Below are 16,861 nucleotides of genomic sequence, written 5' to 3' on the forward strand. Positions count from 1 at the left end.
CATGAACAGTAAGGATGTGAAATTAATCGTACTCGGCCTGATGACATTTAAGATAGTGCAAGAGCTAAGACATAGATAAGGAAGTGAGAGGGAGAGTGGGAAGGAAATGGAAACAGACAGGCGACTACCGTACTAGGCCCGAAGACATTTCTGGTAGAGCTGGAGAAAACAAAAAGGTGAAGGAGAAGGGTGTAGAAAGGTAGCCGAGGAACAAAACAAGCGACTATCATACTAGGCCTGACGGGCTGTGGAGGAAAAAAACAGTAAAATGGGGGAGTGGGGGGCGAGACAGACGAGGTTGCTATCATACTAGGTCCTGGGACAATTCTGATAGAGTAAGTGCATACAAGAAAGTAAGGGGAGGAGATCGGAAAAGGGAGAGGAGACATGTTCAAACGTACAGACTACCAGTGGGAGCAGACATGCAGATGTTTTATGTGTATCATCCAACTCCTGCAGAAACAGGCACATCAAATAAATCTTATTTTGAAAGGATTGCGTCCTCCCACGTATTCCTCATCTTTGATATTCGATATCCTCCAGCTTCAGCTGGTTTGAGGAAAAAAAATAATAATCGGCGGAGGGCGATGTGCGTCGATGCAGTCGACTCGATGTCCCGAGGGCCTCCGTCTTGAGGATGTCACAGAAGGCATATATAGCACATGCAGCGCCCGTTGGCTTTAGTTCCGTTTTTTCCACATAAGCTATGCTTCAGGAAAACTATGGCGCGCTTCCCTTGTTCTTTGCGATAGGTCTTCATCGACACAGACTACCCCGAAGACCGGGTTCAGGAAGTGTTGAGATTGTGATTCGAAAATGTTGTTAACTGACCCACACTGAGTAGGTCTGTGGGGTCTTGGGGTGGAGCAAAAGAACTCGGCCTGTGCCAAGTGCCGGACAATGACAAATCTCCATTTACCCGGTCGATAGAACCTTTGTCGACGAGCGGAGAGGGGACTCTCCTCGGAGGAAGGCTAAAAGATCGAGGAGTGGCTCCCAACACTCCTCGTCGAGGAAGTAAAAAAAGGGCACCACAGGTCGCCTACGTCGTCGGACACCTCCCCTGAGACACCTTCCCACCGAAAAACTCCACACCGGCAGAATGGGAAGTATTTAGGTCAAAAATGCTGAAAATATTCCAAAAACAAACCCACAGCAGGCAAGACATGCTCCTACCGCGCCTTAAAAAGAAGCCGGTAAGGAAAGGGCTTAAGTCAAATCCTGTGCGCCCTCGTGCCTGGCACGAAGGCCAGATCCTTATTGAGAGCGAAGGATCCATCGAGCCGTAAGACCAAACATAAGTCGAGGTCGACACCATCTAAGCTCTCGACATCGGCAATGCCATCGACGCTGGCTGCGCCATCGATGCTGACCACGCCACCTAAACCTGTGGCGTCATCGAAGCCAAAAAAGATTTGAACTCCTCGAGCGTCTAAATCCACACTTCATTAAGCCATTGATGCCTATACTTCAAAAAAACCTATATTCCTTTACTGAGGAAAGATCATTTCAAATCGCTCTCCTCAATTTATGGGGGGCGATGATCCTCCAGACAATGCTGAGCCTTTTGGCCTCCGATTTCGTACACCAAATGTGCCCGAGAGCTTTATTTCTGAAGAGTCTAGGTTGAAAGATCTTGAAGATAATTTACAGACGGCTAGTGGGGTAGACACCTCACCTGAGCTGGATTTTGGTAGACCCGAGGCTGGTGAGCATGCAGATGCTTCATATAGATTGCTAATGTCTAAAGTGGTAGACTATATGGGGTGGAGTAGGCCTGCCCTCCCTTCTGAACAGGATGATCTGACGGACATCCTAGATAAGGATCCGCAGATGGATCCTATATTACCATTTCATATTGCTCTACAAAAAAAAGAGTGGCAGAAAACGCCAGAAACTAATCCAGCAGTGAATAAAACCAGACCAAAAAATACTGCCCTTCCAGTAGTGACCCCAATTACCTGTCTAAACACCCCACTCCAGAGAGTCTGGTGGTACAGGCAGCTACCGCAACTGCCAAGCACGCATCTTATCCTACTATCCCTCCAAGTAGGGATGACAAAAAAAGAGTAGATGGATGGGCAAGAAAAGCATTTTCTGCAGGGAGTATGGCTCTAAAAATCAGCCAACTCCACATGCGCCCTTGCAAAATTCTCATTCACTCTATGGGACTGCATTTCCTTGGCAGCAGAGCACATTCCCGAGGGGGAGGAAAGAGACAGGTTCTTAGCTATTGTTAGAGACAGTAAAGAAGCCATGCACGAGTCTCTTCAGTCAGGTCTGGATTTCGCAGACAGCATCAGCAAAGCCATGGCTACTAGCACCGCAATACGCAGATTTGCGTGGTCGAGGAAGTCGGGATTTGCACCGGATGTGCAATCCAGACTCCTCAACATGCCTTTTGACTGGTCTCACCTCTTTGGCAACAAGGCCGACGAAAGCTTGGAGAAGTTGCAGACCTCAAAAAGGCAGCAGCCAAATCTTTAGGTGTCGCTATTAGGCAGTCTCAAACCTTTCGCCCCAGTAGGCAGCCTTGGAGGGGTAGATATTTTTGCTACTACTCCTCCGTTGGAAGAGCGAGAGGAATGGCTGGTCAAAGAGGCCATGGAAGATTCCCTTGTGGTGGACATGGGAGAGGTGCAAAGCCTGCTCAAGCAGGGGCATTCTTACAACCAGCCACTGCATCAGCCGCCACAAAACCTATCTGAGTTCTTGAGTCACAAGTCACTAGTGGGAGGCAGACTGTCTCAGCATCTGTAAGAATGCTGAGACATTACTTCGGATGCTTGGGCACTGGAAATCATAGCCCACGTTTACTGCCTTCCTTTCATTCAGAGACCTCAGAACCATCCACCGGGGAATCACTCAGGAAATTTTGACCCTGCTACAGAAATGTTCCATAGAACCGGTGCCTGTAACGCAGAGGAACAAGGGATAGTATTCCCCATATTTAATAATACCCAAGAAGGACGGAGGCCTGAGAGGGGGGATTCACGTCTACCCATACCTGGACGATTGGCTGATCAGGGTGCGTTCCCGCGAACAAGTCCTGCATCATCTCAGCATGGCCTGCCACTCTCGTCACAGACTGGGCTTCTCCCTCAATTGCAAGAAGTCCTATATGACACCTTCTCAAAAGCTCCAGTTCATCGGGGTTGTACTGGATACATCCTTGGGAAAGAGCTCGCCACCACAGGTGAGGGCTCTAGACATTCTGCAGATGGTCACCAAGTTCAGAGTGCCCAGCGTCTGCGGCCTACCAATTTATTGAGGTTGCTCGGCCTCAGGGCATCCTGCATTTTTCTGGTGCCCAAGGCCCACCTGAAAAAGACATTCCTTGAATGAGCCCTCAGAACACAATGGTCCCAGTTCTCAGGAAACAGGTCAGACCTACTTCAGGTTCCAAGCAGTGTTGCACAGTATCTCCTATGGTGGACCTGCAAGGACAATATTCAGATGGGAGAACCCTTTTGGCAACCATGGCCAGAGAGAACAGTAGTGGCAGACGCCTCACTCACGGGGTGGGGAGCCCACGCCAACGATCCGACAATCATTGGTCGTTGGTCTCCATCCCATCGCAGTCCAAACTAGATATCAATCTTTTGGAGCTGTGGGCAATCAGGCTAGCGCTGAAGGCCTTTCTGCCCTCTGTACGGGGAAAGAATGTCCTGATCATGGTGGACAGCACAGTGGCCATTTACTACCTCAACAAGAGAGGAGGTGTGGGTCACTACCACTGTGAAGAGACACAATGCAGCTCCGGTACTGGGCAATTCAAGAAGGAATCTCTCCATCAGAAGTTCACCTAGCCGGAGAAGAGAACACGGCGGCGGACGCTCTGAGCAGGTACAGAACAGTCTCCCACGAGTGGGAACTAGCTCAGGAAGTTCAAGAGATCTTCACCCTTTGGGAACCCCTCAAGTGGATCTGTTTGCAACCAGTGTCAACCGGAGCGTGAGAACTGTACTGCTTCAGGGAATTTCCTCCGAGAGGAGCTCTAGGAGACGCGTTTGTAGTGGACTGGGAGGTTCCACTCCTGTATGCGTTTCCTCCAGTCCCTGTCATTTCTCACGTGATCAGGAGGTTGAGAAAGTTCGGAAACACATGATCCTAATTGCCCCGGATTGGGCCAGGAGGACGTGGTACCCGGACCTTTTGGACACGTCCATCTGCCCTCCAATATGTCTTCCACTAAGAGAGGACCTTCTCTTGCGAGAGGAGAGTCGGGTTCTCCATCCAGAGATCAAGACATTCAACCTTCACTCATGGTTTTTGAAAGGCTGCGACACAAGGATTGGGACCTCCCGGATGAAGGCCAGCAACAAAGTCCTTGTGCCGTTGCCGTTTGAACAAATTCTGCACGTGATCAGGAGGTTGAGAAAGTTCGGAAACACATGATCCTAACTGCCCCGGATTGGGCCAGGAGGATGTGGTACCCGGACCTTCTGGACATGTCCATCTGCCCTCCAATATGTCTACCACTAAGAGAGGACCTTCTCTTGCGAGAGGAGAGTCGGGTTCTCCATCCAGAGATCAAGACACTCAACCTTCACTCATGGTTTTTGAAAGGCTGCGACACAAGGATTGGGACCTCCCGGATGAAGTATTGGAGATTTTGCCTTCAACCAGAAGGCCAGCAACAAAGTCCTTGTGCCGTTGCTGTTTGTACAAATTATGCAGCTAGTGCAAAGACAACAATGTAGACCCTTTTCTGTGAAAAACACCAGAGGTATTATCCTTTTTACTATCCTTAGCCAATCTGGGGCTCCAGGTTTGAACTATTAAGGGCTATTTGGCGGAACTATCCATCTTTACGCACTCGTCAAAAGAATGTTCATATTTCAAAATTCCACTGGTGACAATTTCTAAAGGGGCTCACCAATGTGTTCCCCCTGCCCTCTCTTTTTACAGGTTCCAGTTTGGGACCCTAGTCTGGTACTAAAATGTCTAATGCGTGCACCCTTTGAACCTTTACTTTCATGTCCATTAAAATGGTTCACATTTAAAACGATTCTCTTGGTAGAATTAACTTCAGCCCATAGAGAGTGAATTGCAGACACTTTCATCCAAGCCACCCTTTACTATCTTCCATAAGGATACCATAAGGATATGGGTGTTATGAGGGTTAAACCTTCACGTTTACCCAAAACTATTTCTGATTTTCATGTAGGGCACAAAATTACCATTGAAAACTAAATTCTTGTTCCCCTCACCAAATCAAAGACTGCTTTGGGAGTCTATCAAAGATGAGGAATACGTGGGAGGGGACAATCCATTCAAAGAACAAGTTTTCTTTCGACTGGATGTTCCTCCCATGTATTCCTCATCGTCCTTCCAGCCTACCCCACAGTAGAATTTCCCATGCTATTATAGCTTTTGCTCCTTCAAAGTTGAGCACGGTCAAAGCCGTAGTTTTGCGGGTAGTTTCTACAGTAAGAAAAACAGAACTGAATCCAACGGGTGCTGCGCATTCTATATATGCCTTCGATGACCTCATCCTCGAGACAGAGCCCCTCGAGGGTCATCGAGTCGACTTCATCGACGCAAAGTGTCCACTGACATTTTATTTCCGAAGCTGCTGAAGCTGTATATCGAAAAATATCAAAGATGAGGAATACGTGGGAGGAACATCCAATCGAAAGAACGTTACCACGAGCAAGTAACTTGTTCTTTTCTTGTGGCACAAACATTTGCCTGATGTGCAAACAACTCAATTTGGTGACACGCATAATTTTCTAAGAGGCACATACATGCATGCATTTCCTGATGCAGAGGAAAATACTTTTCAGTACTGTGCAGAGGGGTTGGCTATTGTATTGTTATACACCGAAAATGAATGACATCATTCATAGATTTCTTTTTACTGGACAAACAAAACACGTATTATGTTTAGAATGTGCAACCCCATCTAAAAATGAGTAGTGGGGCACTTCACAATGCAAATAGATAGGCACATCTGCTACGACTAAGTACTAGTTAGACATGTGGAAGAAAATGCAGCACAGTTTTGTTAAAGTGAACAGAAAACAAAAAAGTTGTTGTAAAAGAGCGAGATGCCCCATTCACAAAACTATGCTTTCTGTTGGATTGTGCATCTGGCTCACTCCCAGGATGAAAAGAGCGCTGTTGTAAAATGTGATGTGCAAACAACTGTGTGCGCACCGAAGAGAGACATTGCAATTATTTTCAAGGCCTTTAACCGAATCCTGAGACTGGCTTGTCAAGACCAAGAACATGCTGAGAATTGGAGCGATTTGAATGGGAACTTTCCACATGCAAAGCTGCAAAAGGCCTCATTTCATGCTTTAAAGAGACAAATGCAAATGGTGTACGGATTAACTACTGCCTGACGAGTATGTAAAGACCTGTAGAACAATGGACAGGGAATGGGAACTCTGCACAAGTGAAGAGAGTGTGTTCGCTGCATCCAAAAGTGAAGAGAGTGTGTTCGCTGCATCCAAAAAGATTTAACATGCCTCAAACCATTTGTAGGAGCAGTATAATAATACATTTCTTTTATAGCGCTACACACCCATAGGTCTAGGAGCAATGAAATTATCCCACAGGGTGGTACTCAATGCATCGACCTCGCACGGATGAAAGGCCAAGTTGACCCTGCCAAGATTCGAACCTGCCACAGCAGGCTGCGCACATATCGGGAGCAGGTGCTTAGCTCACTGTGCTATCGGACTGTGTAAAAATAAAGGAACGATTCCAGGATTTCACCATAGTGTGAGACATGTAAAAAGTATTGAATTGGAAAGCTACATATTAATTGCTCTATTCCGTGGAAGATGTAGCTGGGGTTGACCTAGCATAAACCTCACTCCAATCCCCCAACCACGTCACAAAATACGAGGCCACAGTAAGGCTCAGATTTATTGGGTTCAAACCAGTTCCAAGCCCAGGCCTCAAAAAACATTGACAGATGCTGGCTAATGGACAAAGAGCAAAGAGACCTATCAAGTATATCAAATTCAGGTCACTGAAAATTCATTCAACTAAAGTCACAGGATCTCTGTGAACAAGCTAACAAACCTAGCCTGGACACATAGACACCATGCACATTCACCTTCATGATGGTACTATCAACAATGACCTCTGCTTGCCAAAGTCAGCATTTCTTCACTTATAAAGTGAATAAGAAAACTTACATGTGTTGCTTTTGGTCCCAAAATATAAATCATTAAAACAAAAAAGTATAGCAAAAGGTCCCATCAACTTGAAACAAATTGTATTTTGTCTGCAACCAATATATGTAACTCCTAAAACCCACCTGGTGCATCATGAGAACAAATTTAAAAAGTAGGAAAAATAATGATCTCTGCGTATCACACATATCGCACATGAACATTTAACATCTTGAACTATCCATTGTAATAAACAGAACACAATGATATTTATTTTTATTAAACATAGACATGCAAAGTGACACTATTAAAAAGAAATGTCTCTCCATTCCCTTCCACCTTTGCAATAATGGGACTCAGACCTTTCAAATTATGAGGGGAGGAACTGAAACTACACAATGGCTGCACACAGAATTGGGATAGTTAATATTCGGAGATTAATATTGAGAAATATATTTGGATACAGCTGGAAGGCTGGAGAACTGAAACCAACTAAATACTACTTTCCTGGCTGGATGGGGAAATAGAAGCCCTTTTAGCATATTTTGAGGTACTTTGGGTTCTTACCCTGAGCTACCAGGGAAATCCAGATGTGGACCCCTTGCTCACTGTGCTCAGAGGCACAGCTCCACCTCAGGCCAGATTAGGCCGAAACACGTGTCTGGGGTTGCTGTTGGTACTCTTGTTCAGAAGAGATTTGTCTAGCATTTCGGTTCTGGACTGCCTTTGGGTGGGACAAAGACATGCATATGGAAATGTCTCCTCTGTGACAAGAGCAGTGAGCTAAAGCGTGTTTGAGACTCTCCTGGGGACCATTCAACCAAGAACAGGTCAATAGGCTGTGTTTAAGGGAGGATGAGTGCGGTGGACAGGGAGGACCATGTTGGGCTAGTCCGGAAAAGGGAGCACCCCCCCAAGGGCAAGTGCTGGCAAGGGATGCTGGGGGAGGGAGGGGACTACTAGAGGGTGGTCTGGCCCCGGTATAACTATGAAGGGACGAGGCCCCAGTCACAGCGGCAGATGGAGAGTTAGCAAGGGAGAGGGGAAGGAAGAGGAGACAGGGAAAGTCTTGAGAAGTTTCCGGAACTTAGAAGATTCGCCTCAAGTCTGAGGGAGACGGGTGGGGGGGAGGTTTGTGCGGGATGGGTTCTGGAAGGGAGGAGCTAGCCGAGGAAAGGGATCTGCCTCCCACTCTCTGCTTGGAGAAGCGTTTGACCTGCAGAGTTTGAGCCAGAAGACCAAAAGACTCTAGCCGGGAGGTATTTAGGGAGGGAAAGTTGGATGTAAAGAGGTCCCAGGCCCCAGACAGCCTTGTGGATGATTCAAAGGGTCTTGAATTTGATCCTTGCAGTCACCGGGAGCCAGTGGAGAGATTATAGGGCTTGAGAGATGCAGTCCCTGGGCTTGAGGCCAAGGATAAGTATTGCTGCCAAGGATAAGGATATCATGCAAATTTGCAGGCAGACAGGCGTTTGGTCATTAAATTAGATGTTTGCTCAACAGAAATTAGCAGTGAAGTCATTCTATTCACAGAAAATCAAACAAAGTGTTAAACCCCTAAATCCCCTCATCTTGAAATCCACAAGCAGACCTATGTGGTATTTGAAAGGGCAAGGGTACTAAAACATGATACCTTTTACTGGAGAAGATTACATCTTCAGCCCAAACTTGAAAAGCTGAAGACAAACCAAAAAGAATAGGTTGAAAACTACACACTCAAACATATAAGTACGCACTTATGTTGTTTGAAAGTTGTACATGTTCATAGAAGACTGCAGACATGTGTTCAGAGAAGAGTGCATAATCCCTCAGAGGTTTATTTTCCTAATCCAAACCTGTAGGCGCCATATGTAAATGTGTTCTAGCCTACATTTAAAGCACCTACACACGTTATGTTATTTGGCATGTATATAGCGCTCTATATATCATTGGTATGACCTCAAAGCGCTGGTACATTGAACGCCCTTGGGGACCGTAGTCCAGGTTAGTTGAGAGAGGAAGGTGTAGTAGGGTGCATGGGTGCACCAGTTGTGTGCAGCAGAGGTAACTGCCTGATGGTAACTGCATCCCACTGTTAGGTGTGGTGCTTTTTTGCAGTCTGGCGGGTGGACATCGAGACTGGTTCTGGCTGCATTAGGCCTGAAGGACACTTATTTGGGAAGCTAGGGCCGGTTTTTTATGGGGTATAGCTGTGTTTCATTAGAGTGATGTGTTGTCGATGGGGTAGGGTTTGTATGTGAGCAGCTAGGCCGAATTGATTGAGGGGTATAGATACACTCCAATTGTGTGATGGTTTAGAGCAGAGAGTAAGCATAGTGGTATTCATTAGCGACATTACTTGCGATTACTTCGAGGCAATTAGTTGTCAGATGGTAGGTTAGTCGCTAGAGAATGATCGTGGTTTGTATTAGGGAAAGAGCCACGTCTTTAGAGCTTTGCGGAATGTCATAATCTTGGGTGTGACGAAAATGACGGGGAAGCAAGTTCCACCTAGTTGGGGCCAAGGTTGAGAAGGCGGACCCTCCAATCCTGGCAAGTTAGCAGCTGGAATTACAAGAAGAAGGGTGGTGCTTGATCTTAGGGTGCGAGAGGTTTTAACTTCTCTTGTAGGTATAATGGGCCAGACTTGTGCACAACTAGGTGAGTGATGCATAGGGTCTTGAAAGTGATTCTTCGTCTGACTGGGAGCCAGTGGAGGTATGGTTGATGATTCACAACCCCACACTCAGAGGGGAACCAGGTGATGTGAATATGTGCATATAATGTCAAATTATCCAAGTATCATTTCTCAGATACCATGCATGTCTTGACACCTGAGAAAAAGTGTTTTTGAATCATTTTTAAAAATGGTACTACATCAATATGTGTACACAATGGCCGATACGCGGCAATGCCATCAATGAAGTACGCTGTGTTGCTTAAAATAGAATAGTACATAGAAGGCGTGTATTTTGAATGCTTAGAGCACACCCCAGGGTATACAGTCTACATTAGGGAGAACAGGAAATGCAAAAGAAAAGAACACAAATTTCCTTAACAAGTGAAGGAGTAAATCATAAATCAAATAAGTAGTAAGGATATACACACTTGATGAAACAAATATCGAAACGCTTGCATAATTAATATGCCTAAGGAACAAGAAGAAAGTTTGCTTCATAATTTGTGTATATCCTTACTATTTATTTGATTTCGGATGTAATCCTTCACTTGTTAAGGAGATCTGCGTTTGCTTCTTTAGAGTATAGTATATTCATTCAATTCATTATAGAACTGAATTTGTGTGTGAATTGATATTAGTGAGATTCATGTAGGCAGGTAAAAGCTTGCGTTACTGATCAATTTTTTCTGAGACCCTAACATTATATACCATTTCTTAGAATAAACCTGGAGAGCAGCTTAGTTTGAAGTGAAATTTTATTCTTTAAATACATTTCAGGTTTTGAGAAATCACGGCTTGTTATTCTTATACAGAATTGTAGGGTGGGACTATATATCGCAGACCTGAAATCAGTCATGTTACCCTAAAGTGAGTCAATAATTTAAACGTCAGATAAAATATCTTTTACAGGCGCAAAGTCATAATAAGTGTAGTAAAAACAGAATGAATTCAGCATCAGCCAGAAATATACAATTGGTTAAAAAAAAAAGTGCCTACTTGACAGATTTTGGTAATCAGAGTGCTACTACATCTTAGTAGAACATAACATAAGAGTCTTAATTTCTGTTCGGAATTGGCCAGAGGGGCAGCAAGACTGGAAAATAGTTCCAGATTACTGGAGCGGAGCATAGCATGAAAACTCTTGTTCTCAGGTTTTCTCCCCATTTATTTTATGAATGTATTATCTTAGTATTTAGAAAATAAATGTAGTTTGAGGACTGCCAAAAATCTGCAGTTTCTTTGCAAGATAAGCCCTTCCTCAACGCTTCTTAAATGAGACATCCTACTAGAACGATAATATGCTCTTCCATTTAAGCCAGTGTAAAGATACAAAAATACATGCTGAAACTTCCTTTTAATTACCGGTGTACCGAAATTAGAGTAAGAATTTGTCTGAATACTTAATTTTCACTCAAAGCCGAATACAGACTATACTGCTTTGACTGTGCCTGGAACCATTCAGGAGTGTCATGTTAATCCTGTGAAAGGACCATTAAACAAATGCTACTGTCACTTTTGCGATCGAATACAGTCGGAGCAGAGGTGTAAAATTGCAAATAAAGTCTCAAGCCTTCATGTGCTGGACACCAACTTTAATTTGGCGGTTTGCTGGTGAGGGGTGAGCCGAAGAAAAACTCTATTTTGAAAGTACAATGAGATGTCTCTGGTCTCCCCTGTATTTTGCAGTTGAACTGTTGAGCTGGAACAATAGTTTAAAAAGAATTGCCATTGGAAAATTGTATTTTTCTTTAGGGGCTTGTTGATTTGCCGATGACCTGTGTGAGTAATCTGAAAATTACAGGTTCCAAACCCCAGCAATCCCCAATCCAAGTAATATAATGGGAGTGGATTGATATGACTGCTGCAGATATCCAAAGGAGTTCCAAACCAACAGTACAATAGCTCAGGAGGTAGTGTGCATGTAGCAAATACATGTATTCAGCCTGCAGACTAAGGTTATGCAGAAAGTAAGATGGCTCTGTGGAAAGTATGCCTATGGCAGAGATGTGGTTGTAATATCGAACCATAGGTTTCAATTCCTGCCCTCCAACCATCTGATGTTGCCCAAATGAGTCCCTTTCAATTGGGTAAGAGTGACAGATGTTACCAACAAATGTAGCTATCCAATAGATTGGGATTTTTAAAGAAAATCCCAAACGAAAATGCCCCAGTTTGTGGCAGCAGAAATATTCCTCCCCACATTAGAGAGTTGAAAAAAAAGAGGGATATTTGTGCAATAAAGATGGGAAGATACAAGTTTACAATTCAGAAATATTAGACCAAATGGATGTACAAGTGAAGCCCATAAGTAAAATAAACATGCACATGCCAAAGATCTGAAAATCAACACGGTCCCTTCCTTATGGAATCATCCGAGAGCCACGGAGGACTCGGCATGCCCTATATATTTTTGGCTACTAGGCCCCAAACCACCACCCACAGCCCACCCGTAACACAAAGAAACATACTATCTTTTAATGAAGGCATTTTTCAAATGGGTCATCTCCTCTCAGTACCACAGGTAGAAAGTATGGTTTTAGCATCCCAAAGATTTGTATTCAGTAGCACTTCAACAGTAAACAGGGCGCTAGCTGATGTAATCACTCCTTTTGTGTTTCACTGCCTTGCTGGAGCCAGAAGACTAAAGATGGGGAGGTGTTAGGGAGAATTCTCTGTAAAGGCTAATTTCCGAAACCTAGTGAGTCCCCCAGCAGCTTTGCTGAATTTATGGGGTTTATTTTTTTCTCCTGCTAAGAGTGAGACTCTTTCTCCCACTCTTAGACGTGATTTGAGATATCCTTTGACTTTGTAATGTGTTTTATGGGCTATGGGGTCTTTTACTCCATAGGGTTTCATGTGGTTTTTGATAAGTGTGTTACACAGCACCCTCAGTGCAGTAACACAGGGGTGTCATAGTGACCCCCAAACATAGACTCCATACCCTGGGACTGACTACTGTCTCCCAGGGCATGTAAAGTCATCATTGACTTTACTAGTTTTAATTTGTGAACAGAACCAGTACAAACCATCGTATTGTGGAAGTACTGGTAGGGGTAATTAGATTGCCCTGGGTCTGTTTTTCGAGGGGGCACTGTGCAGTCCCCCCTCCTCGAGTTTCTGGCTGGTGGCAGTTGTTACCACGCGAAATATTCCATCGGAATATTTCCTTTGGGATTTTCCCATTCATTTTAAACGCATCACATTTTTGGTGCAATGTTAAAGATACCGCCGGGTTATTTATTTAATATTTATTCCCCGGTTGGGTCTTTTTGCCAGGACTCGGTTTTAAAATGGCGTTTGTGTTCACCTCTGTAACTCCAACCCAAGCCGAGCCCTTTGTTCCACTTTTTGCCGGGCTTCTCCACAGAAGCCTCCAAAAGTGGTGCCACTCTGTCTGGGTCTACAGGATGTGTGGGAGGGGGGGGTTTAGGCACCCTCGGCAACTGAAGTCACACTCTTGTGTGATTGGCACAGTGGTGAGCCGCCCAGCTCACCACTTAGCATGTTTGAGTGACATCTAGGACTGGTGAATGGGGGTTTTCTGCATAACAGCAGGGCTTTGGGGACTGGAACTTCGGAAGTCGCCTCAGGACCAAAGAATCCGAAGAGGGAGAAGCTGAGCCGACCTGCAACGACGGCACCACCGGTGGAGCCCTGCTGAACCGTCTCACCACTTCCCAACGACAGAAGATCTTCATCCCGGAGAGTCTTCTTCCTCTGAACTGGAGGGGATAACCAGTTCGCCCTCTTTTTCGCTTCCTGGATCGTCTCGTGGTCGACTCGCCCGTGCCAAGCACCCCGGCGGCCGGATACCCACACTTCACCACTACCGCAAATAAAAGGGAAGTACCTTTTAACCGAGGAACTCCGCGGCTGGTTTCTTCCCTGGCAGTGCAACGACCTCCAGCTTTCCTCCACGTCGAGACCCTCTCTTCCTCTGGACGAAACACCAACTTGCACCTGCTGCCAGGAACAACTGCCCCCGCTGGAGCCTCCTCACCATTTCAGGTACTGAGTCCCACCTGGTCTCCCTTGCAAGAGACTGTTTGAGGTGTCCCGTAAATCCTTGACTTTCTATCCTGGGGTGACTTGGGACCTGCTACATAACTTTTCCTGCCTTAATCCAACCCTTTCTTGAACTATCTGCAAGACTCTTTTAAAGTACTATTCAACTGTGTGATCTTGGACACATTCCGCCTTGCTCTCTCCAAGAGTGGGCCTGGCCTATGACTTTCTTGCTCCCCAGTAGACTCTGCCTTTTTCTGACTTGCTCTGGTTCTCTTTAAGTGTTGGTATTGTGTATGTTCCTAATTCTGCCTTTTTCCACTCCCTTTTTATTTAACTTATGGAGTGTCATCTGAGGTTAAGCGCTCACCTCTGTCTGAAAATAAGTGGTGTTTTAAATAAGACAATAAGTGATCAGGGATGTATATATATTAATAGTGACTGTTTGAACTTGCTTGCCATGTTAGTGTATGCTACAAAGTGTGTTTCTAAATAAATAATTATATACTTTTATACCCAAGCTCTGGTCAGTGTTTGCTTGTGCTACTGTATTTTGGTACCTATCTTGTATACTGTCTAACTCTTCTTGAGAGAAGTCTGGCTGCTCAGCCACAGCTACCAGGTAAATCTGGGTGGTACAGACTGCTACCAATTGGGTTTACTGCCAACACTTGTAGTCTTAAGCCTTTTGCAGTGGTCCCCAAGGGAACTGCACAGGTTTCTGCCTAACAGGAGGCCTAAAGGGAACACTGGAAATTACAAGTAGACTCATCCCAGTCTCCCCTCACCGTGATTACAAACTATACTTTGGGGCTAGTCTTAGTTACGTGGGCCCTGCCCAACAAGCGACACCTATGAAGGCAAAAATATACAAATTGTGCTGTTAATGAACCATTTTAATTTCTGATAATTTGTTCCTTTCATGGTTTACAGTTCCTTTCATGGTTTACACTAATTCTGTAGACAATATAGAAAGGAAATGCAATAATGAATAGATGTACATATTTTAAAGTGTATTTTTAATTTACAAACTGTTTCTCTTGCATAACTATCCATTAAAAAGGCAACTATTCGGCTCTGTATTCGGTTTAGGCAGAATACTTGTTCAACTATCCGTTATTCGCCGAATAATTAGATCTACTTTTCGGTACACCCCTGCTTTTAACTAGTATGAATCTAGCTGCAGCACATGAATATTTTTCAGTGGAAGGAGTGTGGCTTCATTGTTTGCTAAGAAGTGCATTTCGTGAGGTTTTAAAGTTACAGGCTTCTCTGGGTGCATTTAATACACTATTCAAAAAGTAGAATAGCTGAATGAGAGAACACTTTTCACACAGAAAAAAAGTGTCCACATGGATCAAATGAAGCAGAGCTAGAGGAAAGAATCTGCAGTTTCAAACAATCCTATGCAACATGCCCTTTGTCTCTCACCAATCAATAAAAGCAACCCAGTAGAGCAGTGCTTATATTTCATAGAAAATACAAAGCTAAAAGATTTTTTATACGCACTTGCCAAGAGTCAAAGCACGGAAGGGGCAGTTATAAGATTGTTACAACAGGGCAAGTTAAAATTGAACTATTATAATATATATGCTGCAGGACTGTCAAATAAGGCCATCCCAAAACGCAGAAAGGACACATCAGTGGGTCACAAGTGGATAAAGACAAGGTTATTAAAACAAATACATACTCAAGCCCAAATAACATGGTGAATAGAGGATTCGGGGAACATATGCCTTAATGGGAAATCAAACATGCCCTTCTACTACAATGTATTTTGTAACCACATCCATCACAATAATCGCATGAACAACATTGACACGGAACAGCTGGGACATATGCATAACACCCAGTAGCAGTATCCTTGAGACCCATGTAGGATGTGGTCATGAGATATCCCTAGGGTCACCCATCCTCCATGGGGGTTAGAGTTAGCCATCAGATACCAAGTAGGTTATACTCCTCGGACACCAGGGTGATCATGTACAAGGTACAATTCAATAGCTGACAGTACATTCCCCAAACTGAAGCCTGATGCAATATATCTTTGTTGATGTGGATGCCAGATTCCTTTATGCCAATTTATTTATTGGGTGGAAAATGTACTTATTTGAATCAGGACATTATATAAAGAGGATGGAATAGCAAAATGAAACACTAAGGGTCGAGGCTGCTTAATATGCGCTGAGGATCCACACAGGTTACACAATCCTACATTACTTTTTAATGTGTACATTTAGATATCATTGAGCCGAGAGAATTTGCTGTTTTCTTTTTGCGCCGAATTACACCACAATACGCTGTGGTATTTGCAAAAGAAAAGGTATTAATCCAAGGACGGATATTCAATGTAGATTGCTTTATTTTATTTCAAATTGCATTTACTGCAAGATGGTCAGTACAGCCATTATTGCATATCTTACCAACATTTACTTCAAGTCACAGGATTGCACTCTGGTCTTTCGTACGAGATTGCAGTCCGGTTATGCACTTTTGGACCCCCATTGCAGTTTCCAGAAGGTGGTGCAGGTCGGTTGCCTCTCAGGATTGAATGTTTCTAACAACGTTCGATCTTTATTGTTGTGCACTTTAAAGCCTTCACTTAGTTTCCAAACGTCAACGTCTTTGGTTCTCTTTCTTGCATAGAGCCACTTGCTCTCATCTGCCAAAGTTCAATTGCAATGGTTGTGTACTTGTGAATCTTACCTCCAGCTCCCAAGATGCAATTCCGGGTTGGTCTATCCTCTGCGTAATGTGACTCAGAATCCAGGTCCCAGAATTAAGAGCCTCTTTCCCCACTTTCTAATCACATTAATGCGTTTAGGAATGCAGAACGTTTGCACTCTTCTGTTTACCAAAGTTGGGGACTGCCACGATTTCACTCCGCTTCCCTTTCGTTCTCAAAAGGGAACACAGTCACTTGGATGAATATTTCACTGTGTCCATCCATACCCAAGTAGTTTGTATCATCTTACTCTTCAACTGCTTGTATAGCGTCAACAAATTGCCTTTTCACTCCTCGTTCTTTTTTTTTTTACCTCTGTCGACAGGATCAGTGTGTGACATC

General features: G+C 44.3%; 1 protein-coding gene across 1 annotated transcript in view; it reads right to left on the reverse strand.

The window, feature by feature from the left end:
- Window positions 1-16,861, reverse strand: part of PFDN5 (prefoldin subunit 5) — a 118,786-nt gene that overhangs the window by 37,328 nt on the left and 64,597 nt on the right. The gene's annotated exons all lie outside the window — the stretch shown is intronic.

The sequence above is a fragment of the Ambystoma mexicanum genome, chromosome 3q (assembly GCF_040938575.1).
Source record: "Ambystoma mexicanum isolate Mex_15411 chromosome 3q, UKY_AmexF1_1, whole genome shotgun sequence".
In the NCBI taxonomy this organism is placed as follows: domain Eukaryota; kingdom Metazoa; phylum Chordata; class Amphibia; order Caudata; family Ambystomatidae; genus Ambystoma; species Ambystoma mexicanum.